Source organism: Equus quagga, chromosome 15 (genome assembly GCF_021613505.1).
Source record: "Equus quagga isolate Etosha38 chromosome 15, UCLA_HA_Equagga_1.0, whole genome shotgun sequence".
NCBI classification, from domain to species: Eukaryota; Metazoa; Chordata; class Mammalia; order Perissodactyla; family Equidae; genus Equus; species Equus quagga.
The window spans coordinates 78425311-78452196 of NC_060281.1; positions in this window are offsets into that span (position 1 = coordinate 78425311).

Below are 26886 nucleotides of genomic sequence, written 5' to 3' on the forward strand. Positions count from 1 at the left end.
TATATATTTCAATATGTAAATGCTTGGATATGACTCTACTATAAAACATAATGATAGAGCCAGATAATTGCTTCTATATATAATCGCGGGGACTACCGTAGCTGCGAAGGCAAACTTGGACAGATGTGATGTGTCACCTACAAAACATACTACGCTCAGCGCTGCCGGCAACGACCTGGTTTCTGGGTTCACGACTTTTGGCAACGTTCTGAACAAATGAAAGAACAGCTGTTGCTCAGTTGACCCAGTAGTTATATTCCTTTAGAATTCCATGGATACTTAAACCGCAGGAAAGAATTTTTTGTTTAGATGCACAAAGGAGTTAGGGTTGGGCTCAGGTGGTTACGATAAATTTATTTTTCACGGATGTAAGTGTCTGGCAGGACATTTATGTGAATGTGCGGCACCGGCCTGAGCCTGGTGATAATCTGACCTCCCCCCCATTTCCAGATCTCTCCCTAGGGGGCAGCACCACCCCTGCTGAGAACTTCGCTTCAGGACAAAGGGGGCCTGAGGGCTCGGGTCCTTTGGGGGAACTTCATAGCGGGGAACTGTTTCACCAGACCTTTCATTTCCAGTTAGCAAGTGCTTGCCGTAGGGTTTCTTCGCTTTTTGTCTTTGCTTTTGTTTTTAACTGTGAAAGGCATTTCTCTGGGTGAGAAGAACTTCTTTTGTCCTCATGGAGTCAACTGAGGGAGCAGGGATTTATTATCTCAAAGAAGGAAAGCCATAAAAATGAAAGATCTGCAGGCCGGCCGGTGGTGCAGCGGTTAAGTGCTCACGTTCCGCTTCGGCGGCCCAGGGTTCACCAGTTCCGATCCCGGTGCAGACATGGCACCGCTTGGCACTCCATGCTGTGGTAGGCGTCCCACATAGACAGTAGAGGAAGATGGGCACAGATGTTAGCTCAGGGCCAGTCTTCCTCAGCAAAAAGAGGAGGATTGGCAGCAGTTAGCTCGGGGCTAATCTTCCTCAAACAAACAAACAAAAAAGAAAAATCTGTTAAAAAGAGTGATTATCTACTTAAGGAAATATTGAATCATGATAGCGGCAATGGCTGTCTTTCTTTTTGAATTTTTATTGAGGTATAATTGAATGTAACATTGTGTAAGTTTCAGGTGCACAGTGTGTTGATTTGATACATTTATCTGTGTCTCCCTAACTCAGGTCTACCATATTGGTTTTTGATAGCATTTCTCGCCTAGATCGTGTACTCATTTATGAGGATTTTTGTGTGACTCCTTCCTGGTGTGATAGCAACTCAGGGACAGGATTCTTTCACTGCTTTGCTTGTTGATATGTCCCACATGCCTGGAATGGTGCCTGGCACGTGGTAGATGAGCCATAAATATTTATGGGATGAATGAGTAAATTTCATGTAATTCTCACATCGCCCTCTTGGTGCAACTGTTATTATGCCCACTGTGTAGTTGGGGAAACTGAGGCTCAGATGTATAAAGGAGTCTGCCCGAATCACAGTGGCTGAGCCTGGTCTCCAGCCTCCCACGTCGTCCTCGTTTAATTGTGGCAGCTTGTTGGGGTGGTTCAGGACATGGGCACTGGGGTCAAATCCTGGGTCAGACTGGTGCTTGCTGTGTGGTAATGCCCTCTGCATGACATGTGACCTCTAGGCCTATTTCCACACCTGTAAAAATAAAACAAAACCAAGAGACTGACCCATTACACATGATACGATCATGAACTCAGGAGCCACATTACTCCTGCCTCTCCCTCAGCTCGACATCAAATACAAGGTGAGAGCTTGACTGTTCTGCCTTCAAAGTGTGCCAGAATACCTCTCAAATCTGCTCCCTCTCTCTGTCTTCACCTCAATCACTCCAGTCCAAGCTATGAACATTTCTTTCCGGGACTATTTCGGTAGCTTCCTTGACTGGTCTCTGCTTCTACTGCTTGCCTGGGAATCATCCAGTACATGCCAGCCGGAGTCATCCCTTATGTAAATCAGATCACGTTACTCCAATGTTTAAAATGCTTCATTATCTTCCCATCAGCCTTAGATCAAAATCCAGCCTCCTTACCTGCCCTGCACAGCACTGCATGTCCTGCGCCCTGCCCCCGTCCCTGGCCTCACTGCTTTCTGCCTCCCTCACTACACATTAGTCCATTTGGCCTCTGCCACTAGGACCTCCAGACGTTTCTGCCACAGGACCTTCGCACTTGCTGCTCCCCTGCCTGGAAGGCTCTTTCCTTGTCATTGATAGCTTGGCTCAAATGCAACTTTGTCAGAGCACTAACGCAACACAGCAAGGCTTGGTGATGGTGGTGGTGGGCATCGTAGCAGGAGACGAGACTGCCCACTTTGCCTTTTTTGTCATTTTTCCAGTCTCTCAGGTCCACCTAGGACCTCCTCATCATGTGTAGAGTCCAATCCATCTGGGGCATCAGACCTTGGCCAGGTGACAGACTTGGCTTCACATCTGCCTGCAGGTGAAACGCTCCCTCTCTTTCCTCCCAGGGGGTTTGTCTTGTTCAGCGATGTTCTGCTCAGCAGTCGTCATTTAATACCCATCGAATCAGAAGGCAGTTGATCAGGGCACTTCCCTTTCAGTCAGTCCAGTGGCAGGCAGGTAGGACGGAGCTTGGCGCCCCTCACGGGGGGCTCTGGCACAGATTCAAGGGAAAGGGATCCCAAGGGTAAGGATCAGGGACCTGATGGAACCCAGCTGGACCCCCTGGGCCTCTGCTGTGGGTCAGGTCATCCGGACCGTGAAGGCCTCCCCTGCTGCTTCATTTCCAGCAGCTCCCCCTGACTTGCCCTGGTCCCTCACTCCTTCATACTCAGTGCTGTGTATTCTGCCTGGGGGGGCTTCCCCTTCCCCTGTCCACCTGGAAAATGCCTTTGTGGGCTCCAAGCCTCAGCTCCAAAGCCACCTCCTCCTGGAAGTCTTCCCAGGCCTGAGAGTGCATTGCTGTGAGCACTTCTGTGGTCCTTTCTCCGTGCCTTTGTTGTGACGGCAGTTAATCTCATTACATTGTAGGTTGTTTTCAGTCAGTGACTCAGTCCATTCGTTTATTCATTTATCAGCTTTCTATTGAACACCTGTGATGTGGCAGCCAGGGTTCTAGAACAGCGTTCTCAGGAGTGTTTTTGGAGAACTGCCTGCCTCACAATCAACAAGCACTTGTTAAAATGTGGAGTCCCAGAGCCCACACTGGAACTGCCAGGTCAGACAGTCTGGGCCCAGGGTCCGGGGATCGGCACAATAAAGATGAAAACTTGCTCTTGCAGAGTGTGCAGAGTTGACCAAGGATGTGGGCCCCGTCCTTGGGGTGTTCACAGTCTGGTAGACTGTCAGCCTTTCTCACTAATTGTGAACTACTCAAGGGCAGCACCCATCATTTATTCAGGACCAAGGCCAGGGCCTGGCATACAGCAGTGTAATATTTGTGGAATGAATAAATAAACACATTCATTTAAAAATATTTATTTAACATTTACTGCGTTCCAGGAACCATTCTAGACACAGGATGCAGCAGTAAACCAAACAGACAACATCCCTGCCCTCGTGGAGCTCACAAAACGAACTAGAAGATAAACAGAGGCATCTCTAACTCTATTTGTTACTCTGGTCTAAGCCGCCTGCTCTCACTCAAGTCTCTTCTCAGCTTGACTCCTGAGGACATTTCTAACTGCACCCCGTAACATGCCCCTCCTTGCTCTCTCTAACTGCACCCCGTAACATGCTCTTCCTTGCTCTCTCTGCTCCAGCCACGTCTCCTTTCAGTCTCTCCTACTTCCATGCTCCCTCCTGCCACAGGGCCTTTACACATGTAGTTCCCTGTACCTGAAATGGCTTTCCCTCCCTTCTTCATGTGGATAATGACTACTACATATCCAGCTAGTCATCACCTCCTCGGAGAAGCCTTCCCTGATCTCCTTCCTGGGTTATTTCCTCCTGCTATAGGCCCTCTGAGCACGAACATCTCTCTTTCTAAGCACATGGTACAGGCACGGTTATGCATTTGCATGACTCAGATTAATATCTGCATCCTCTGCTAAACTGAGCTCTGTGAAGTCAGAAGCCGAATCTGTCTTGTCCACCACTTTGTTCCCAGCACCCCTCAGTGCACGGCACAATAAACATGTGCTGAACGAAGAGATGAGTGGTAGAAACCCCAACTCTTGACTTCTCTGTGCCTGCGGCCCACACATATGTGTGTGTGTGTGTCAAAATTAAGCCATTTGAAGAGTGACAGGAGGTCTGCAGAGGACAAAGAGCTTGACCTTTCCCCTTTCCTCAAGTCTGAGGGCACAGTGCCCAGGTCCCCCATGATGATATGACGGTATGAAAGGTGAAGTGCCCAGCACTGGGATGTGAACAGCCTGCATTCCAATCCAGTCTCTGCACTTGTTAGCTGTGTGGGTTGGGCAAGTCATTTCCTGCCCGTGAGCCTCAGTGTCCTCATCTGTAGAATGGGCTGATGATACCTGCTCCACAGGGTCATTGGGAGGATTAGCGCAGCCTGACGTTTATGGAGCACAACCACGTGCTCATCTCACCCTTAGAGGGACCCTATGAAGAGGGCACTATTAATCACATCGTCCTCATTTTACAGATGAGGAAACTGAGGCCCAAGGTCACACAGGCAGTGAGTGGTAGGTACAGTGTATAAGGCAGTGTGACCCTGAGCCCGTGCTGTACTCTCAGGTGACCTCAGCATGTCCCATCTTGTCCAGTAAATCACTTAACACCGCCTGGCACATATGATCACTCACTAAATGGGGTCTTCCTTCTCACTGTCCCCTTGGCTTGAACTGGGGATCAGAGAGGACTTCCCTTTTTGCATTTATTCATGGCTTAGCTCCATCCAGGAGATAAAGTAAAGGCCTGAGGAGTGAACCTCAACCTTTGAGATGCTTGGCATGCTCCTGTCAGCCTCTCGGCCCCGCATCAAAAGGCATTTTGACAAACATCTTTATTACCAACGTGAAGGAGGCCCTTTGGTGCTCAAAGCCCGGCTTTCCAACTGTCTCCATGGGTGACCTAGGGCAGGGAATTTAGTAGTTTTCCTTTTGGCACTGCTGCCATCCTTCCCACATTTTTAATTATCTCAGCAGGCAATTATTCGGCAGCTACTGCATGTGCAGCACAATGCTACGCATGCTGGAGAATGCAAAAGAAATGGGAGATGCAGCCCCTGCCCTCCAGGAGAGTATAGTCTTACAGTGTGGGCTTCGGATTCAGATAGACCTGGTATGAGTCCCAGCTCCATTTTTGACAGTTAGTGACTTCAGATGAGTGACATAACCCTACAAAACCTCAATTTCCTCATGTGTAAAATAATAGTAACAACACCTTCTTCAGAGGCTTGGCATGTGCTAAAGTGTATACGTGCTCAATACAAGATTGATTGAATGGAATTGCGAAATCAGTGTTAGCCACTAGGATGATGATGATGGGGATGATAGTGATGGCAATAATGGTGATGATGATGATGATGATGATAAGGAGGGTGATGATGTTGACTGTGATGATGGTGATGATGAGAGTGATGGTGATGATTGTGATGGTAATGATGGTGGTGATGATGCTGAGAAGGATGGTGATGATGGTGACAGTGACTGTGATGATGGTGATGGTGATAGTGACGGTGACCATGATGATGGTGACAATGATGGTGATAGTGATGATGATGGTGATGATGTGGTGATGGTGACAGTGATGTCGGTGATAATGATGGTGATATATGATGATGATAATGGCAGTGGATATGATTATGATGATACAGCAAACACACTGAGTTAAGTCCCAACTTAATACCAGATTTGAGAAGAACCCTTACATGGGTTCAGACAGACCTGGCTTCAAATATGAGCTCCACCAAGTCTTCAGCTGTGTGACCTTGGGCCAGGCTCTTAACCTCTCTGAGCTGTAGGTCCTCCCTCTATCAAATTTTGATGATTGTCCCTACCTCGTAGGGTGGTCTCAATCCAGATGTTGATGTGAGTGGGCCCCAAGTAGAGGGGCTGTACCCAACAGATGCTCATTAGATGGTATTCTTTTTGTCCTTTCTTTTCCTTCCTCATAGAACCCCTCATTAAATCCTAGGGAATAGCATATGCCCAAGAAAAGAGTTTGGACCCTGAAATCTCTTTCATTTGGCCTCAAAACTCTCTTCTCCAACTAAGAGAAATCTCCTCAGAGTGGTTTAAGGAAAAAGTGGGGTTTGTTAAAAGCCCACAGCACTGACTCAGGAAGCCCCTGGAAGAACAGATGCAGCCTGGCCTTCCACGGCTCTGCAACCACGAGCCCGAGAAGATCCGGAACCAAGGCAAATTCTCTCTCACCCTTTCCCCTTGTAGACACAGACCTGGAGAGACCTCTCCCTCCACACTCTACTCTGCTTCCTTGGTCAGACAGTGGAAGATGGTATCCTCGGGGGTCCTGAATTTACATGTCCTCAGTTGAAACAGCAAGCAGAGTCTGACTAGTTCTTTTAGTTCCATCCCAGGTTCCTGGGAGGGAGAATCTGATTGGTCCAGGTTGGGCGAGTTTTCCTCCATGGTCCATCCAGTATTGGCTGGAAACGTTGCTGGGCTTCCAGATAGTATAAATATGGCTTCCAATGTTTAAACTGGGGTGTGGAGTGAGGGATATTTTTAGAGAAAGAGGACAAAAACTAGACAAGTTGCCTAGTACAGCTTGGCTAAGATTTATTGCACACTTCCCATGAGCCGGGCACTATACTTCACATGTGTTATTATTTAATTGTCCCACTAGCCCCTGAATTTGGTCCTCCTTTTGTCCTCATTTCACAAATGGGGAAACTGAGGCTCAGAGCAATGCAGTAATGCACCCAAAGTCATATAGGTGGAACCAGCAGAGCCTTCATCCCGCAGCAGTTTTCCTGGGGGCTGCTTCCAGATTGATGTACTCTTGCTCTTTGAATCTTGGAGGACAAGAGGCTCCATCCCTTGCTGAAACTCTGACTGCTTGATGATGATTGTTATAAAGTTAGAGCACCTGAGTTTTGATCGCTCAGCATTAGCTATGCTGGTCGTATCCCGTTTTCCAGAACTGTGTTGAGAAATGCAATTTGTAGCATCCCAGGTGGAAAATTTCTGATTCTCTCTGACGGAGGATGCCAAGGAGAATTGGTCTCTATCCTGGTGGAAACATAAACATCAATTCTGAGAATGAAAGGGGGGAAATGAGGTCCTGGAAATTGATGGAAAGCTGGCTGTTTGGCATCTTCAAATTAACCAGGACTCTCCCTGTTGCTGGCTTCTTGGGCTCTGTCTACGGGTTTCTGAGACACATTTTTAATCCTCTTGTCATTTCATTTGACCCGGAAAAGAATATAGATTGTTAGGTGCTCGGGCTATAGAATTTACACACAGAGAGAATTGACCTGATCGGGGCTGAGGTCACTCAGCGACCACACGGTTTCATGCTCAGATGATGGACGTGTCCGGGACATTGGCTGGCACACAGCGGCAACTCAGTGCCTGTCCATTTTCTTCCTGTCCTTTCCTTCCGAGCAAATTTCATGCTGAGTTTGGGAGGTTATTTGTTGCTACTGCCAGCTGGCAGAGGGCGCTATGAATGCAATTGGTGCAAATTGAAGAGTGACCATTCTAGGAAGGAGGAAATAGTACAGTATAACGAAATATGGCACTGCATGGTAAATATATTGACAGTTAATGTCTCCATGGGCACATTCTTCCAGATATTCAGCAACCAGGTATTAAACACCCTGGGCTAGATGCTAGGAAGGATGTAATAAACCAAATTATTCTCTACTTCTACCAGGTATAGTAAAGCAGAGCCTACAGTTTATCAGGTTAAAGGAGACAAGGATAATAAAAGCTATAAAGTAATGGCTAACGTTTATTAAGCACTCACCATGTGCCAAGCATTGTGCTAAATGCTTTTTATGTATTATCTCACTTAAGCCATTCATCGACTCCAGAAAGGAGGCATTTTACAGAAGAGGAAACTGAGGTTTAGGAAAAAAGGTTAAATCAATACATTTTTGAATGACAGAATGGGGATTTAAATACAAGTGTGTACAGCTTCAAAGTCCATGTGTTTAACTTCAAGTCATAAGTGGCTTGGACAAGGTGTTTAGGCAATAGAGAGCTGTGACTGTGGGGCATGATGACCGTACCTGTTCCTTCATCTCGAGGCTTTAGGTACCACTGAGGACTTAAGATTAACCATGTGCCTCTTGGCAAGTTTATTTAGCTTGCTATAAGGTGATCTTAGGTCTATAAGAGCATATATAAGGCAGGGAAGCAAGGACACACACACACACACACACCCCCACACACGCATGCACACACACACCCATACCCCTTTCTTAGGTCCCTCAGAGTAAGAAGAACAGGCTAGATGCTTAAAGAGAAACATGGTCTTATGCACTCCCCTCCCCCAATAAACCTAGTCTGGTGCACCGCACCCCCAATATTTGTACATGAATTAGATATTAAAGAGCTTGAATACTGTTTCACATTCATCAGGATATTAGCTAGCTATCTGTTTATTTATACCAAGCTTACTCCCAAAAATATTCAAGGAGGCTTACAAGGATGCACAAAAAGCAGCAGAATAAAATAAATGAAAATTAAGATATTAAGATAGAAAGTAAGACAAAGGAGGGAAACAGCCCAGAAAAATAAGATGGATTCAGGAAAGAGATTAATGCTTGAATTACAGGCAAGTCATGCTCTCCTGTTCTGTAAGCTGCCTGCAGCCAATGCAAAGAGGGAAATTTGTCACTTACAGGATGCCTACGGTTCATAAGGCAAAAAGAATCTGGTGGCTCTGGAGAGACACACCGATTATTGATTCTAAGATCAGGAAGGTGTTTTTTTTTCTCCTGGAGCCTCAGAGAGAAGACCCTCTGTAAAGTAATGAACATGATAAGATGCAAGACTGCTCCATGATGACATAGTACGCTATTAAGATCATGTTGTTAGGGACATAAAGAGGAACTAGATGATGAGATTATTATGATCATGAAGACTATACAGGTAGTGTGAACATCTGGGGCAGAGTTGGAAAGTGGGTTTAATCTTGCATGGCATCCCCAGTCATTTAGTAGTGAGTGACTCTTCAATCAATGGGATGAGAAACATCTGAAGCTATGTCCGGGCTGAAAGGGTGCTGTAATTGATTAGTGGTGTACGCTATGAGCGAGGTGCATCATTTATGCTAGGAAGTTGTTGGCATTTACGCTAGGACTGTTGTCGATGCTTGTTAAGGATCCTAGCCCTGAAGGAGGTCATAGGTCCCCTTAGTCACCGTAGCCCCTTACTCTCTCAGAGTTGTGTTCCTAAGTGAGCCCATGGAGATGGGTATCTCTTATTTTGATATTCTTCCTACATTAGCCAAATGTGTTCCCTGGAGCACTGGAGGATAGTCAATAAATCCATGCTTGTGTTTGCATTTCATTTTGCCTTCAACTGTCTGGGGCCACAAGAGAAATCCCAAGTCACTCAACTTCATCCTCTCATAGCACAGAGCTGGGAGAAGGGTGGTCCGCAGAGTGCTTTGGGCAAGGGAAGTGGCTTGAGGAGAGCTGGGTTTCCTGTGTGTTTTTGGAGCTCTGACGCCTCCAAATTAGGAGGAGCTTTTCATTCTCCAGGGCTTTCTTTGTGTAGGGATTTCCTTCTGGAGGGACTGCCTCTAAAGTCCTTAACCATCACAAATGATCAGAATTGTGCAGTCATGATGACTAACAAGAAGGACATCTGGTTTCCTCAAATCATCTCCCATAGCAACAGGCAGGAGAGAAAACCCTGGTATTCAAGTACCAAAAGCCAGCAGAGAAGATTGCAGAATCATGGTGTACATTTATTCTATTCTATTTATTCATTCATTAGTTAATTAAACAAACACTTCCTGAGCATCCATCGTATGCCTGGGTGTTTATGTTTGTTGAAGATACAAACAAATATAGGATATCTTCTCTACCCCCTCCCTCCAAGCACTCAGAGCTGAACAGGACAGACAGGCATGAACATAATTCCAGTGCACAATGGCAGTGGCAGGAGCTATAGTAAGGGTATGTTCAAGGTACGAAGGGGAGAATAATGGAAAATAATAATGGTAGCCATTTACTGAACACTGCTTACTATGTGCCAGGCACTGTGCGGAAGGATTATATGCATTAGCTTATTGAGTATTCATAACAGCCTACAAGACAGGCAGGCACTATTGTGTCCCCATTCCACAGATGATGAAATTGAGGCTTATGTTTGGAGGTACCCAAGGTACCAAGTAGCAGAGCCTGTATTTAATGACAAACTATCTTTAGATACAATGGTGGGATAGGTGTAGGATAATTACTATAGGCATTCTTTTTCATAAAGGGCAAAGTGTGAGGCACACTGGAGTCACTGTAGAAATCTGAAATTTAGCGGGACGCAAATTGTCAGTTCCTTGATTCAGACTCAGGGCCTGGGAATAATTTTTCATGGCTCTTGGCTCCTATCTTTTGGCTCTTGGTTTCACCCTGAGTCATCTTTCCTTTTACATAAAAAGTGGTATGCATTTGCCCTGAATAGTTTTCTCAGTCTGGCTTCTGCTTGTAGAAATTTCGTGATCTGAATGTTTCTTTTCACTTAGTACTCTCTCTATCCCTTTCATTTCAAGGTCACAGTGTTTCTTCAAATATAATTCTCTTAAAAACTTCATATGTCTCCAGTGAATCTTACCTAGTTTAACCCCCTAGCCCAAGTGCACAAACTACTGTGCTACCCCACAAAGCGAGAAACTTTGCCTGGAAAGGCAAAGGTGTCAGGGAAGAAGACACAGAGGAGGTGAGACCCTTATTCTGTCCTTTTGTGATGTCCAGAGCAACTGCAGCCATCTTACAATTATGAGAGGAGGGCCAAGATGGTTGCAGAGAACCTGATCCAGGGCCCTTATGTGGCTGATCCACTGAACCAACCCTCGAGCCATCTACCCCTGCACCACTTTTTTTGAGAAAAAGACAACCACCACCACCCTGTTTTTTATGCCAAAACAGGATGCAGCTGAAAGCATCCTGACTATTCACACTTTCTCTTTTTATTTATTTATTTTTGGCTTGGCATGCCCTGCCTACCTGAACTTCTCTTGCCCAGCTAATTTCTGTTTTCCATACAAGACTCATATCCATCCCTTTAATGACCCCTCTTGACCTTCTTCACCCCCAGGGAGGCAAGAGGCCCTCTGTCTAGCCTCCCACAGCTCCTGCGCTCACTTCTCTTATAACACCTACCACAGTCCATTGGCACCTCATATCCTTTCTGTAGAAAGCTAAAATTGAAGTGAATAATAGTCATTGTAGGGTCTCATAATGGGGAGATTACTTATCTATATAATCTTATCTGACCCATAGACTGGGTCATGTCTTTTACATCTTTGTTCAAAGCCCACTGTCAGGCACATGGAAGAATCTTAACACATCTTTCAAATCAAAGGTTGGATAAAAAAGGTGCTTACACCAACTTCTCCCAGAACCAAGACTACACTTTCTCTGTTATTGTCTACAACACCTGGAAAGAAAGAACGAGCCTGGGTTCCTGATGGCTAAACTAAAGTCACTGTCTACCTCTGGACTTCTTGTAATGCAATAAGAACAAACACTTATTTATCCACTGTTACTTGCAGCCGGACACATTCTGAACTGAAACAGAAGTGTCCTCTTTTTCATTCTTATATATGATTAACAGATGCTCATCATAGAAAAATTAAAAAAAAAAACAAAACAACAATGCAATCCACAGCTGTGAAAAAGAGCGCCTGGACGAAAACTGATTGCAGTTGAGACAGGGATGTGTCCTCGCCAAGCCTGGCCTCTCAGTCAAGGGAGATGGTTAAAAAGGGGAACCCTGGATCAGACAATGGGGTTCAAGTCCTGAGTCTACCACACGCATTTGGGCTTGACTCCTCTTAGCTTCTGTTTCCTTCTCTAAAATGAGGATCCCATTGGTGCTTACCTCATAGAGTTGAGTGGAATAATTAAACGAGATGGTGCATGTAAACCCTTGGCCCGTAGTAAGGATGCAATGAATATTTGCTCCTATTAACAACTGCTGTGTGTCTGATAATGAGATAAATGCTATAGAATAGTCTCTTGAACAAAGGTTTCTGTTGGGGGGTGCTGCCAACCATAGACCCCTCTTGGAGATTCACGATGTCCATTAAAGACTCTGAGAAGTCCTGGAGTTAACTTGTTTCTCTATCTTTTTAGATATGTAACACATCAAATGCTTGAAGAAACAGGATTGTGTAAGACACTCTAGGTCCTTGCTACTCAAAGTAGCGTCAGTGTCACTTGGGAGCTTGTTGGAAATGCAGAGTCTCAGACCCTCCCCATGACCTACAGGATCAGAATCTCTAACTCCCAAGATCTCCAGGGGACTCATGGACATATTACAGTGTGAGATGTGCTGGACTAGGAGGTATATCTGTGGGGGATACGTGAGGCGTATGAGCCAGAGTCTCAACCCTCAAAGGGGCTCCAAGATCTCACCCACCTGAAACCAGTAAAGTGCAATGTAAAGAAAAGGGGGCTGGATTGTTGCAGACTCTCACAGGGATGCAGAGATGGGAAAAAGAGTATGTAGCTTGCAAAAGCACAGGAGGGAAAGCTTCTTGGAGGAGGTGAGCCTGAATCTGAAAATCAGAGGACAGGGGTGGTGGAAAGAGGTGGGGAGGACGCTGAGTTTGAAGAGGAATATAAGGGAAGACCCTTCTGGTCCAGTATAGACTCACAGGCTTGGAGAGGCTCACCCTCTCATCATTCCCTTGAGAGGAGGCCTCTGCTCTGCACCATCAAGTGACATTGATGCTGAGACCTCAATTGGTCTTAGAGGCCCTTAAAAGCAAATTCAAGAGCTGCAAAGCTCATAGCTCCAAAGCCTCCACTTTGGCTGAATGCAGAAAGCCCTTTGGTGCCAAGACATTCCCGGTCCTGGGCTGAGAAGCCTCTTTCTCCACAGGCGCCAATGTGTGACTTGCGTCATCACAGCATTTACCATTTATTGAGCACCTACTACGCGCTGGCACACTTCACATATTATCTCTGATCTGCACAACAGCCCTGTGGGTCTTATTTATTCATAATGCAGTTCACCTTTTAGATCTCTGACCAATGCTGAAGAAAATGGGGCAAAGCCCCTTCATTTGGGGCATCTTCATCTACCTCTCTTGGCTGCACTGAAGTCCTTCTTCTTCAGAGCTCTCCAGGGCACTGGGCCCTTCTAACACTGTGTTGGGCTCCGCACTGATGAAACTTGGGACCAATTCATCTTGGTGCTTCCTATTATCCGAGACCTCATCCTTAATCCATTCTGGGAAAAAAATAGCGAGGCCAGGGACATTGTGAGTTTTTAGAAGCCTCCTAAAGGTCATTAATTTGCATCAGTTTATTAGGAACTGGGTACTTAGAATCCCCTTAAAGGATTATTTGCAAGAGCTCTTTTCATTAGCATGCTGGGTTTAGTTTTCTGTTAAATAATGCCCTGGTGAGCAAGTTGGAGGGAGACTTTATTGCCTACGGGAAAATGCGTTAATCAAGGGTGCTAGAGCAGACAGAGTTGGATTAAGAAGCAGGTAATCAGGGCAGTGGGCCAGTTTCAAGAGGGGCTAAAACATCACTGGAAATAAAAAAAAGATGGAGAAAATTGTGGTGACCAGAACATCTCTCAGAAAGATTTCAGTATGTGTTTGGAAGGAATTCTTGGCTAAGTTGCTTTGATGGGGATGGGGCATGCTGCCATAACAATAGAAACTCACTCAATTGCCTTCTAGTAAGTGAAGTCTCCTTACCTGCTGGACTCTGCCCAGTAGGCTAAGCAAGCTAGAGACCAGAGCTGAGTTCTCTGGACAATGGGTGAGAGGCTGCAGTGATTTAGATGGGGCTTATTATAAGCCTGCTAGGTTTGTTCATCCACTCATTGATTCATTGTACTAATCAACCATTCAATCATGTGTTCACTAAGTCCCTATCTGGCTCCTACCTTGAGCCATGTACCATTCTAGATGTTGGGGATAAAACTATGACCATAACAGAAAAGGTTCTGGTCCCTCAGGAACATTCTAGGGAGGAGGGGGGCAAGCAATAAACAAATAAATGAACAGAGTACTTTCAGGTTTCCCTAACGGTTGGGCTGGCCAATGACCTATGACCTGGCCTTTTATGGAGACTCTTCAAACAGAGATGAAGATGAGTCTCTGGGCCAATGGGTTCTCTTCTCTTGGGAATTTGAACTAGAGACACAGGAAAGTTGGTCAGTTAGTTGCTGTAGGAGAAAACATTCCATCCCTCTTTTGTCCAGTCTACTATGGTCCACTAAAATAACAACTTCCACCCTTTTGGAAGTGCTGGAGAGGGTGCCAGTCCATCCTTCCTCTTCCCTTTGTCACTCTACCCAGTGAGAGTGAACAGACGATCTATTGGTGGAGCTGGAACTGGTCTGAATGTGGCCAGCTCAGTCTCCTCTTCAAGTTCTGGTTTCACAGTTGCCCTGCTGTGAGAACCATCTATTCTCAGCCCCTGCTTTATGTAGTGAGATGACCTGTTCTCCATCCCTCCTCAGGTCTCTTCTTGCTCAGCAGGTGGCAGGCAGGCTGGCTGGGGAGTCCATACTCTTGGCTCAGGGAAATTCCAAGGTCTAGACACGGGGAGAAGGAAGGGAATTCTTGCCTCTTATCGCAAGCCTACACTGTGCTCTCCAGCTCAGCTTTACCACCTCTGAAGCTGATATCTTCATCCAGCTTGACTCCTATGACCATTTCTCAATTGGAGCAGAACTCACGGGGGGAAGAGATGTGACTGGAAACTCAGAGACCTCAATGGAACCAGAAAGTTGTACAAAGAGAGGCAAGACAGAGAGAATGGAGGAGTTATACTGATGATAGATCTCTGGAGGGAAGATACAAGAACACTCTGCAGCTCAGGGGAGGTGACAAGATAGTCCAATCACAGGGGCTGATCTCGGAGTCTGAGCCGGCTTCGTATTCCCCAGTTATGCTCCTGCCTTGGTGTGGTCTGCCTGGCTGGTTGTTGTACGGTTCCCTAGAGAGGACTGTCTCTATTCCTGCAGGCACATCCTTGAAACAAGCTTCCTTGCTTGTGTTAGCTCCAGTGAGCCCTTGGCAACAGGCAGAACCTAACTCCCATGGAGTAAAAAGGCTTAACATACAGACTTCCTCCATCCCCAGAGATTCAATACGCTTCAACCAGCAAACACCTTTTTGAAGCCCTAGCATATGCCAAGTCCTTTGCCAGACCTTGAGAATAATAAGACCTAATATTTATAGTGTTTTCTATAGATCAGACACTTTTCCAAGCTCAACTTAGCTCATCTCATCCTCATAATGCAATTCCATAAGAAAAATTATTCCCATTTACAGAGGAGGAAATCGAGGCACAGAGAGCTTAAGTAACATGCTCCAGGTCTCACAGCTAGCAGGGGTTAGCTGTCAATTTGGACTCCCCTGGAAGCAGCCCCTGAGACAAGGATTTGAGTGCAAATAGGGGAGGGAAGGTGAGGGAGTGGGGGAGTGAGACAGAAAGGGAAGGCAGCTAGGCAGAGGTGCATTACCAAGCATCGTTGTTAATTTTATGTGTCAACTTGGCTAGGCTAAGGCATGCCCAGAATGTGAGTAAAACATTATTTCTAGGTGTGTCTATGAGGGCGTTCCCAGAGAGATCAACATTTGAATCCATAGACTGAGTAAAGATGTGCCCACCAATGTGGGTGGGCATCATCCAGTCCCTTGAGAGCCTGAAGAGAACAAAAGGGTGGAGGAAGCGTGGATTTGCTCTCTCTCTGCCTGAGGGGCCACACTCCACTTCTGCTCGCAGACAGGGGCGCTCCTGGGTCTCTGACGTTTGGACTCAGACTGAAGTACACCGCTGGCTTTCCTGGGTCTTTAGCTTGTAGGTGGCAGACCTAGGGACTTAGCCTCCATAATCACATGGACCCATTCCTATAATAAATATCCTCATATAGATGCACATCAATGCAGTATATGTATTATATATATAGTATAGATTGATTTACATCCATATCTATCCTCCTGGTTCTGTTTTTCTGGAAAACCCCGACGGATACATCAAGCCGGCTACCACTCTGCTGTGTGATAAGACCCTGCAGTGCCCTCAAGGAGCTCATTGTGGGAGAGTGAGGAAGGAACCCGACCTCCTTCTTACAAGATGGTTGTGTTCAGACTTTGATGGAGGGGGAGGGAGCACTGGGCAGGAAGAGTCGGCTTCTGCTGGGGTCAGGGTAGGGGCTCCAGGACGCTGCTCTGAGGAGGTGCCCATGGGGCTGGGCCCTGAACGATGAGCAGGACGGACTGGGAGGTGGGAAAGGTGTAGAGTTCGGTCTTACAGCAGCAGAGTTATGAAGGAGCACGGCAGTGTTTGGGGAGCAGGGCACGGCTGGAGTTGGGAAGAACAGAGAGGTGAGGTTGAAACGCAGGTTAGCGCCAGTGTGGACAGAAGAGCAGCAGCGGAAGCACTGAGTACATTGACTGAGGACTTACGCGGCGCCAGGATTTCCAACAAGCTCACTTAATCCCTCGGGTAATCCCCATCTGCAGCTTGTCCTTTAATTCCCACGCTGCAGATGCCGAAGGGGAGGCTCAGTGGGAGGCTGTGATTTCTGAGGTCCTGCAGCTAACAAGTGGCACTGCCACAATTTGAACCCAGATCGGCTGACCCGTGAGCCCACTTTTTCACTCTTAACTGAAATCATGTTCCCTTGAAGGGCCTTGGAGTTCATTAGAGAGATCTGAACATAACTTTTTAGAGCAGGGGGCTGATTTAGCAGACTTTTCAGAGATGGAGCCAACAAGACGTGGTGACCAACTAAATGTGGTCTCAGGATGGGGACCCCAAGGTCTACAGGCATTTTCAGCACAGAAAGGGGAAAAGGATGTGGGATTAGACCCACCTGTAACATTAGTGGGTTCTGTTTGTTTTTTTAATGCTGTCTTGACCCAGTTTTGAGGCCCTGACTAGACCTGGTCAGTTCCTCTTCTTGAGCAGCTAATTATGTTCACACTCCAACCACATCCCTTATCAGGCTGTCACACTCCAGGGTCACTATGCACCTGCCCTAATCATGCCAGGGCCAGGGACCAGACAACCAGGGACAGCCGCTATGCCCCAGAGCCCACCACAAATTATTCAAATTAGCCAATCCACAGGGAGCCGAGAGACCTAGATAAGCCCAGTCTGCTTGCCCTATGTGAGCTGCCTCTGTGACAGCTGTTCCCCTGTCCCGGGGTAGAGCCCCTTATGTGGCCCTGCATGGTGGCCTTCTTTCACTTGGAGCTGTAAGTAACAAACGCTTCCTCCTGTCATCTCGCTGAGTGTCAGTACGTTATGTCCTGCCATCAAAAGAATGTTTACCTCTCATAGAACATCCTCTGGTTCTGCCACTTAATCACTGAGTGATCCTGGGAAAATTGCTTCCCCTCTCTGAGTCTTGGTGTTTTCATCCCTGGAGCAGGGTCAGTAATCCATGCCTTGAGTGGACCAGGGGAGGAGTAAATGAAATGTAGACAGCGTCTCTGGCATGGGTTAACGGCCTCTCATTTTCAGAAAGGGCCATTTCAGGCATCAGGAAGCAGTGCCGAGGAATGTTTTGGGGCTGAGAGTTTGATGGGGGTGGGGAGACTTCCCAATGGCCTGCAAACCCCGGAATAAAAATATCGTCTGTGTTACCCACCGGGAAGACCCCGGTCAACACCTGTAAACACCAGGAGATGAGCGTCTCTGGGGTGGGGAGACATCTTGGGAGGCTCCGGGGAGACGCTGAGATAAACGGATAAGCTCTTGCGCTGGGTGTGTGTTGCTTCGTGGTGCCTGCTCGCCTGTTTCCTCTGTGCCCGTGAATTCCAGCACACAGCTGAGCACGCCCGGTCAACCTCAGAGGTGGGGATGCTACAGGGCACGAAGCGCAACACCTCCAAGCTGCTGCTGACGGGGGAGAAAGACTGCAAATAACCCTCCATCTCGCCGTCTCCTTCCCCGACAGGAGCTGCGGAGGGAGACCCGGGGGACCATCAAAATGAAAAACGCAGGCCTGTTTTCCACGCATGGGGGGCCGTCGATGCGTCGGGAATCAGCTATTTCGCAACCTGTTTGTCCGGGATCTTATACCTAAATTATGTTCCTCAAAATTTAATAAATGAGGTTTAATAGAATGCACTCAGGTGGCACTGATGAAAGCTGGCGTGGAAAACATTACGATTTCATTGTTTTTTTTATAACCTCCTTGGAACCTGCTTCTTATTCTCGCATCTCTGCCTTTCCCTCCCATCTTCAGGGTTTTAGGTTTTTAGCTTCGCGATAGCGTCCTGCGAGGCCGGTGGAGACCGTCCCCCTCTCTCCTCCACTGCCCACGGCAGGGAGAGGCTGCGTGTCTGGTCGAACCCTTGCCCGCAGTAAACAAAGTTGTAAACAGTTGTTTTAAAAAATCTTTGGTTTCAGATGAAAAATGTCTGTGTTCAGTTTATCTTCTGTACCTAGAAAGCCATAGTGGCACTTCTTCCCGAGGGAAAGACGTTAGATGGTTCAGCACTGGTATACAGCCAGTCACCAGTGTCATGGGAATCCTGTGCTGGAAGGGACAGATGAGATCATCTCAGCCACAGCTGTGTGCTGGGCTCCCTGATAACAGCTTACCCTGATGTTTCATCCTTATGACAATCCTACGAGGTAGGTCCTTTTACTGTCACTAGCTACTGAAGAAGAAATTGGGGCTCAGAGAGGTTTAGTTACTTGCTCAAGTCACACAGCACCAATGGTGGAGGCAGGATTTGAACTGAAGTCAGTCTGAATTATTCAAAGCCTGTGGCCGTAGCTCTTGTACAACGCGGTCCTCTGCTGTCTCATTTTACAGATAGGGAAACTGAGGCTCAGGAAAGTGAAGCATGAGTTGTAGTTAAGAGCCCAGGTTCTAGAGGTCAAATTTGTGCTGTTTTACCTTGAGTAAATGACTTACCCTCTCTGAACCTCAATTTTTACATTTATAGAATGGGTTGCTGTGAGGAACTGGAGAGAATAGATATAATGTACTTAGTACATGCTTGTCACAGGGTGAGTGCTCAATAAATATTAATTTTAAAAAGAAATGACTGGCTCAAGGTCAGTTCGAAGTGTGTGTGTCTGCAAGTAACTAAAGACCTGACAAACTTGTCAGGGGTTTTATTTGGTCCGTGAACCAAGGGGCTTGCTGTCAGATGCTCAAGATTTCATCTACAAGAACATCCTCGGGGACCCAGCTGCCTCTAATCTTCCTGCTCTACCATTCTCCTTTCTCATAGTGTGGCTTTCTTCCTCATGGTTGCATGATGGCTGCTGCTGCCCCTTCAAGCATCTTGTCCATGATCCAGGCAATAGAAAGGGGACGTGGCAAGCCCTTTCTCCTCTTGAAACTTTGTCTCTTAATTCTGGAAGAGACTCTTTCCCTAGAGACTCGTGCCTCTTCACTGGCCATAGGTACCTTGAGCTGCAGGAGGTTCTGGAAAGGTGGGGATTTAGCTTTCTTGCCTCTGTTGAGGAGGAAGGCGAGAGGACGAGCCATGAATGGCTGTTGAGGGGTGAATCCATAGTGTTAGCCACATGGGCTAAATATATGTCTGAGTTGGGATCTGAACCCAGCTCTGACTAAGGCCAAAGCTTCAGGCTCTACCACAACCCCATCACTCCTCTTATTGTCTCTGGTATGCCCCAGTTGCACATGGGGAACCCGAGGCCCGAGAGGAGAGGTGACAGGCCCATTGTCACTGGATCACACGTTACAGCTAGAGCCAGTTTTCTGACTTCCAGTCCGGCCTTTCCATTGTGTCGGGCAATCTTGCCAATGAGGATTTCATGTTTACATAAATTGAAAGCCTCTGGTTTTAAACCCCAGACCTTATCTTCAAAGAAATAGGCCAGAGGATGTGACAGAGGCTGGAGGACAAAGTCATGTCAGGGGCAGTGCGGGCCTCGAGCAAAATCATTAAATAACCCTCTCTAGCTTCCTGTTTTTCATGCCCAGAGCCCGTGGTGCCTCCTTAATGCCTCAGACTGTCTCCCCACCCCCCCACGCTAGGGCCCCGTGGGCAGAGCAGGTGTCATCCATTCTCATCCTGTGTCCTCATCCCGTGAAACTCTGCCTTCTGCTCTCCAAGGGGACGTTCTTGTCACAAGGTGTCCCCCAGCGGGGACTCAATGAAGCAGCTCATTTGATGAGCAAACTTTGCGAATCCGTACGAGGGCCTCTGCTCTGAAGGAGCATTTTCGCAGGGGCCTTCTGGAGACAATCCCTTCATCTGAGGTGAGACCCCATCAGGGAAGGTTCTGATCCAGTCACGGGTGCCTGGGTGGGGGATATTTCGGGAAGCTTCCAAGGGTTCTCAGACTCTCCCATCTGCCGGTTAACTGGCAACTTGTTGCCCTATTCTGGCTGGGGGGTTGGGAGAGAATGTGTTGGGGCTGCCCCCGAGGGGCACCCCATCTGAACAGGGGTCTTGGGGATAAGATTGAGCTAGAGATATTGCCTCGAACAGTCTCCAGGGCTGTGTGGAACCAAGGAGAGATGATGACAACCGTGGGTAAGAAGCCGGGAGACACTGATGAAGGCAGGCGGCCAGACTGAGCACCCAGATGGGTTGAGGGGTTGAGGTGTGGACTGACGAGGATGTGCACCCCAGGATGAGAGGAAGTCTTTCCTTAATGTGCCCCTGCCGCTGGCACATAGGAGGCTTGTTACCTGCCCACCCCGGGTGGCTCTGACACTTGTAGTGGGAGTCCTGTTAGGAGGATTGGGGACACTTGGTGGAGCAGGATCTTTAAAGAAAGACAACTTTTCCTGTGTATTCCTTAGTGTAGCAGTTACCAGCAAGGCCTTTAGAATCGCCTGCCTTGGCTCTAACCCCATTTACACCGTTTACTATGTGGCCTTGGGGACAATTATAAAAATAATCTCATATGCCTGTTGTGAGTTTTCAGTGAGATTATATCTTTTAGCACTTAGCACATGCTAGGTGTTGTATTAGTCAGGGTTCTTCAGAGAGAGAGAGAGAGAGATGTGCATGTGTGTGTGTGTGTGTGTGTGTGAGTGTGTGTGTATTTATTACAAGGAATTGTCCCACCCTATGATGGAGTCCCAAGATCGGCAGTCATCAAGCTGGAGACCCCGGAGAACTGATGGCGTAGTTCCAGTCCAAAGGCTGGTAGTCTTAAGGTGCAGGAAAAGCCAGTGTTTTAGACTGAAGGCGGGAAAAACCCAGTGTCCCAGCCAGAAGGCCGCCAGGCAGGAGGACATCCTCTCCTACTCGTGGGAGAGTCAGCCTTTAAGTTCTCTTCATGCCTCAGTGGATCGGATGGGCGCACCCACACCAGGGAGGGTGACGTGCTTCACCCAGTTTACCAACTCACGTGTTAATCTCAGACCGACACCCCCTCACAGACACACCCACAATGTCGTTTGACCAAATGTCAGGGCTCCCCGTGGCCCCTCAAGTTGACACATAAAATTAACCATCACAGTGTTCAAAAACCGTTAATCAATATTGCAATTTTTATTTTTTAGCCTGCCCTTCAGTTTCCTGGTCTCTATCAGGGGGATGAGAATTCTGATCCTCTCTACCCCACAGAGATGTTACGGGGTGTAAACGAGACGCTGTTTATGAAGGTGCTTGGTATCTTTTAAAGTGACCTGTGGCTCCAGATATTTTTAGGAATTGGAGGCAGGGGATTGGCCCAAATGACCTCTGGAGATTTCCTTTACTTCTAGAATTCTGTGGCCCTTGAAGAACGTCAGTTGTATGCTAGACACTGCTCATGGGCTTGAGGAGACTCAAGAGAATAATAATTCCTACCCTCAGGGAGTTTATAACTCATTAGGAGAACAAAATCTTTGAGAATCCTTGTGTGTCTGGATTCCTGGCTGAGCCAAAGCGGAGACTGGGTTTATGGCAGAGACTGGCTAGATGCTCAGCCATCCATTTCCTCTTCCTAAGCGCGCAGCAAAACCAAATTTCCCAGCTTCCTTGCCATTAAGTTGGAACCACAGGACTGGGTTTTAGCCAATGAAATGTGTGTCTCTTTGAAGGTTCCTGCATGCTCTCTCTCTCCTCTCACTTCTGCAGAGACAGTGGAGATCATATTAAAGATTACAGGGGCTGGTGATGAAGGAGCCTGGACCCCTGAGCCATCACTTGGAGGAAAACCACAGCATCAACTGTGAGGTCCGTGGGAAACAAACCTTGATTGTCTTAGGCCACTGAGATCTGGAGTGGGTTTCTTCTAGCAGCCAGCAATGCCTTCTTACATCACACAAGATGTATGATGCCCAAAACTGGTCTTCCCTCTTTCTGTGTGAACTTGCTGATTTTCACTGGAGGCTTCTGGAAAAAAAATTCCACCAGCCTCAGTGACCTGTTCAGACACGACAAGCATGTGCTCACAATAGTGAGGTGGGAGAAGAGGAAGCTCAGTGAAGAGATTGTAAAGTGATGAAGGGGTCTGTTCAGAGGAATCTGATGGTGGGGAAAAAATTCAGTGGGCACAGTGACTCCATCCTGGCAAGAAGTTCTGGGAGGACTGAGTCCTAGAGGAAAAGAGTAGTTCTGAAGAAAAAAAAGTGCATCTCTTACTTTCATCGTCCTGGACTTGGCACCATTGAGAGAAAAGAGCTGTATGTGCAAAGATGTGCAGGGCTGCAGCACTGTGGGGTCCTCCTGTGGGCCAGGGTGCCGGTGCCTCGTGCACAGCAGCAGGGAGGTCAGTGCCGGTCACGGGAGCTCTGAGTCCCACAGCTGGAAGCACACTTTGTGGTCAGCGGTGATAGAAAAACAGCAGGTGCCTGGAGTGCCAAATACGAATGAGATGTCATCCCCTGGGGACTCCCCAGGTTCTAGATTGGGACAGGAGCCTTGAAGGGGGCCAGGTGTTCCCCCTGCCAGAGGAAGGGCTGCAGAGCTGGAGAACCTGAGGTCTGCCCTCTCACGTGACTGTGTTTGTGCACACCAGATGGAGAGTCTGGCAACGCTCAGGTGACCGACCACACCCAGCAGCATATCTTTAAAACAAAGTTAATACAGAGCAGCCTGAGCTGAGAAATTGGGGGCGGGGGGGGGGGGGGAAGGGGAGGTGGTTTTATGGCAAAGGAGTCACAGGGACCCCAGCCGTCTACGCCTTGCTGCCTGGAGACACCGGGAGCTGGCCTGTGGCTCTGAAACTTTGCAACAACACCCAGCTGCTGACGTCTTTTCCTTGTCTTGCTTCCTTGCTCCAAACTGTTTGCCTCTCCAGCCATAGCTGTCCCCTCCCCTCCTCTGCCATCTCTCTGCAGGAAATCTCAGCCCTCACCCAGCACGGGTGTTCTGTCTCTCACCAATTTTTAGCTGCTTAGAATGCAAACGCGATGGGGAAAACGCAATTTTTGAAAACTACGTGGCTGTAACCGATTTATTAATAGCCCATAATGCTGGTAATAGGCAATCTATAAGTCTGTTCTTAAGAATTTATAGGGCAAATATTCCACAACCATATTAAAGACACCACTCATAAGTGCCTGCGAGCCTCCGTCTATTCCCTTAGGTGGTGGGAGAGTATCGTTATCTGTAGGAGAACAGAGATCCAGGCCCCAGTTTAGATTTCCTCAGATGCTCCAAAAAGCGCACAGGAAGTAAGCAAATCGTATGACACGCCGTGGGCGAAAGTGTCCCGTGCATAGAAATCACCCGCTGGATTTCTTAATGTGTGTGTGTGTTTCAGAAACAGCCTGAGCTTCGGGCAGCGCAGGAGGCCGCTCATAAAGTCTCAGCTGGGGGGAGTGGGGGCTGGAGAGGCTAGGAATCAGGCAGGCATTCCGGGCTTTTCCTTTCTTCTTTCTTCATTAAGACTTAAAATAATAATTGTGAATAGAAAAGTCAAGCATGCTCACTAGTGAACATTTGACAAATATTGGCAAGTGTTACAAAATAGAAAAAATTTTTGTTACCCATAATTCAAGCATGATCGTGGCTGAACACCTTCTTTTAAATCACCGTTTCTTACAGTATGGTGCGTAGATCATTTGCATCAGGATTCTTGGGCTGAGAGTCAGGGGCCTTATTAAAAATGGTTTCTAAGTGCCCCCTGGGTCTACTGAATCAGCATATTTGGAGGTGGGGCTCTGGCATCATATCTTTGGCACGCTCTCAAGGTGATTCTGAATGAGGTGACTGAAGTCTGAAACCTCTGGTTTTTTAAGTGATTGTAACTTCCGTATGGTTTCCGAAGGGCAACTCTCAAATCAGGTGAAGTTGAAATGGCTTGGGGACAGCACTATTCACAATTGACAAAAGATGGGCAAGCAAAATATAGTCTGCCCACACAATGCAATATTATTCAGTCATAAAAGGAGATAAAGCTCTGATAGACGCTGCAACATGGATGAACCTTGAAAACACTATGCTCAGTGAAAGAAGCCAGACACAAAAGGACACATATTGTATGATCCCATTGATGCGAAACATTGAGGGTAAGCAAATCTGTAGAAAGCAGATTAGGGGTTGCCGGTGGCTAGAAAGAGCAGGAATGGGATCTGGGCTTCTTTAATGGGTAAGGAGTTTCCTTTTGGGATGATCAATAAGCTTTGAAACTAGATAGAGGCAGTGATTGCATAACATTGTGAATGTACTAAGTGCCACTGAGTTGTGTACTTGAAAATGCTTAATTTTATGTTATGTGACTTTTACCTCAGTAGAAAACAATCACTTGAGAAAATGAAAAATCCGGGATTTCCTGGTTCTGTCCTGGGAGATCCCGCTTTAGCATGTCTGCGGCAGAGCTCAGGATGCTGAAGTGTCAAAGGAAACCTCAGCAGCTACTCCTTATGCAAGACTAAAGAATTACTCTAGACTTTAAGCTGGAATTAAAGCCATAAAGATCCAGAGGGAAGATCTGCCGAAAATGTAAGCTACCTGCAAAACCATCGTCTGTCTCCCTTTTGCCCCCTCTGCCCACCACCTAGGTCTCTGTTAGGGACTGAATGTTTGTGCTCCTTTCCCGCCCAAATTCATGTGTTGAAGCCATACCCCGAATGTGATGGTATTTGGAGGAGGGGCCCTTGCGAGGTAATTGGGTTTCGATGAGGTCGTGAGGGTGGGGCCCCCATGATGGGATTAGCGTCCTTGTAAGAAGAGGAGGAGACAGGACGCATTCTCTCCCCTCCTTGTGAGGACTCAGTGAGAAGGCAGCCATCTGGAAGCCAGGCAGAGTCCTCCCTGGGAACTGAATCTGCCAGCACCTCGCTCTTGGACTTCCAGCCTTCAGACCTATGCAAAGTAAATGTCTGTTGTTGGAGCCGCCCAGGCTGTGGTGTTTGTTATAGCAGCCCGAGCTGACTGAGAGAGTCACCTAAGGCGGGACGTTCCAGCTTCCATGGCTTTGCCTGTGTCGTATCTGCTGCCTGGAGTACCCTCCTTCTTCTTGACCTCTCCAAACTTACCCTAAACCTCAGCTCAGTTCAGACTTCGGAAGACTTCTCGAGCAGAGTCTCTTCTGTTCCCCAGTGCCTGGCTTTTCGTCATCACGCCCAGCATTTAGCGAGTTGAATAAGTCATTCTTTGACTGCATTTTGTTCTGCTTCTTCCTCCGTCTGATTCTACTGGCTGCGTAAGTTGTTCATCATATGTCAGTTTCATTTTTGTGCTTTTTTAAAAAATATGTTTCACACTTTATCTCGGGTGAGAATTCATTGATCTCCCTCACTCAGCTCTGAGCTTCCCTATGAAGGGTCCCCACCTTGTCCATCGAGGGGTCCCCACAGGGCCCACACGTGTCGCAATGACTCCTCCTCCATAAGGGTCTCATTTTCAGTCAGCAGATATACCCTCTGCCACCTCTCACGGTAATAACAATGATAAAAACAAAGGATTAGGAACAGTATGGTTTATTGAGCACTTATTATGTCCCAGCCATTGTGTAAATTCTGTACATAAATCTTCTTGGATCCTCACAACAGCCTTATGAAGATATCCTTACAGGTAAGGAAACTGAAGCCCAGAAAACGCTTTGCTCAAAGCTGGAGAGAAGTCAAATGAGGCGAAGTTAGGACATGAGAACTCAGCTCTGTCTGACTCCTAAGTCTGTGTTGCTAACCACTACCCCCCACTGCCTCCCACGGTCATTCCTTGTGCCTCAGTTGGGCCTTTAACACTACTTGTTTTGAAGGCTATGGTTTCCCCATCATTCATTCATTCATTCAACAAACTTTGCAAGTCACTGAGTAAAGTCCTGGAGGCTCAGACAGGAATGAATGAGACAAAAATCCCTGCCTGTGTTTGAGATAGATTTCTGTTGTTTATGCATTGACCAACACCCACTTTTATTTCACAGATCACTTCCTCTTTGGGATAACCTCTCCCCACTGGAGACAGTGTGGTGGGGCCATAATTGGAGGCTCTGCTCTACCCTGGCCAAGGGGTGGGCCTGTGCCCTTAGCAAGACCAGTCCATCATCCCCTCCCTGGACTTTGGTTCTGAGCAGAGGGATGAGGCTTCTGAAAGTGTCAAGGTTCTGTTTTCATCCCAGCAGTGTTGTCATGCCCAGATTCAACTTTTTGGCTCCCTGGAGCATTCTTAGGTCATTCCCAAGCTCCTTTCTCCAACCTCATGTCGATTTTTTGAGCTCTGATGTCCTCCCAATAAACTCCCTTGCTGGTGAAGACAGCCGGAGGCTTCTCTGTTGCTTACGACCAGTGAGCCCTGACGTCTACAGGTTGATAGTATATAAACTGAGAGCACATGGCAAAGGCACCCAGGTCAGCCTGAAGAGGTCAGGGAGGCAAAGTGGGAGAGGTAACAACTGAACTGAATCTCGGAGGATGAATAGGAGTTAGCAAGATACAGAAGGGGGTGGGGGAAGGGTGCA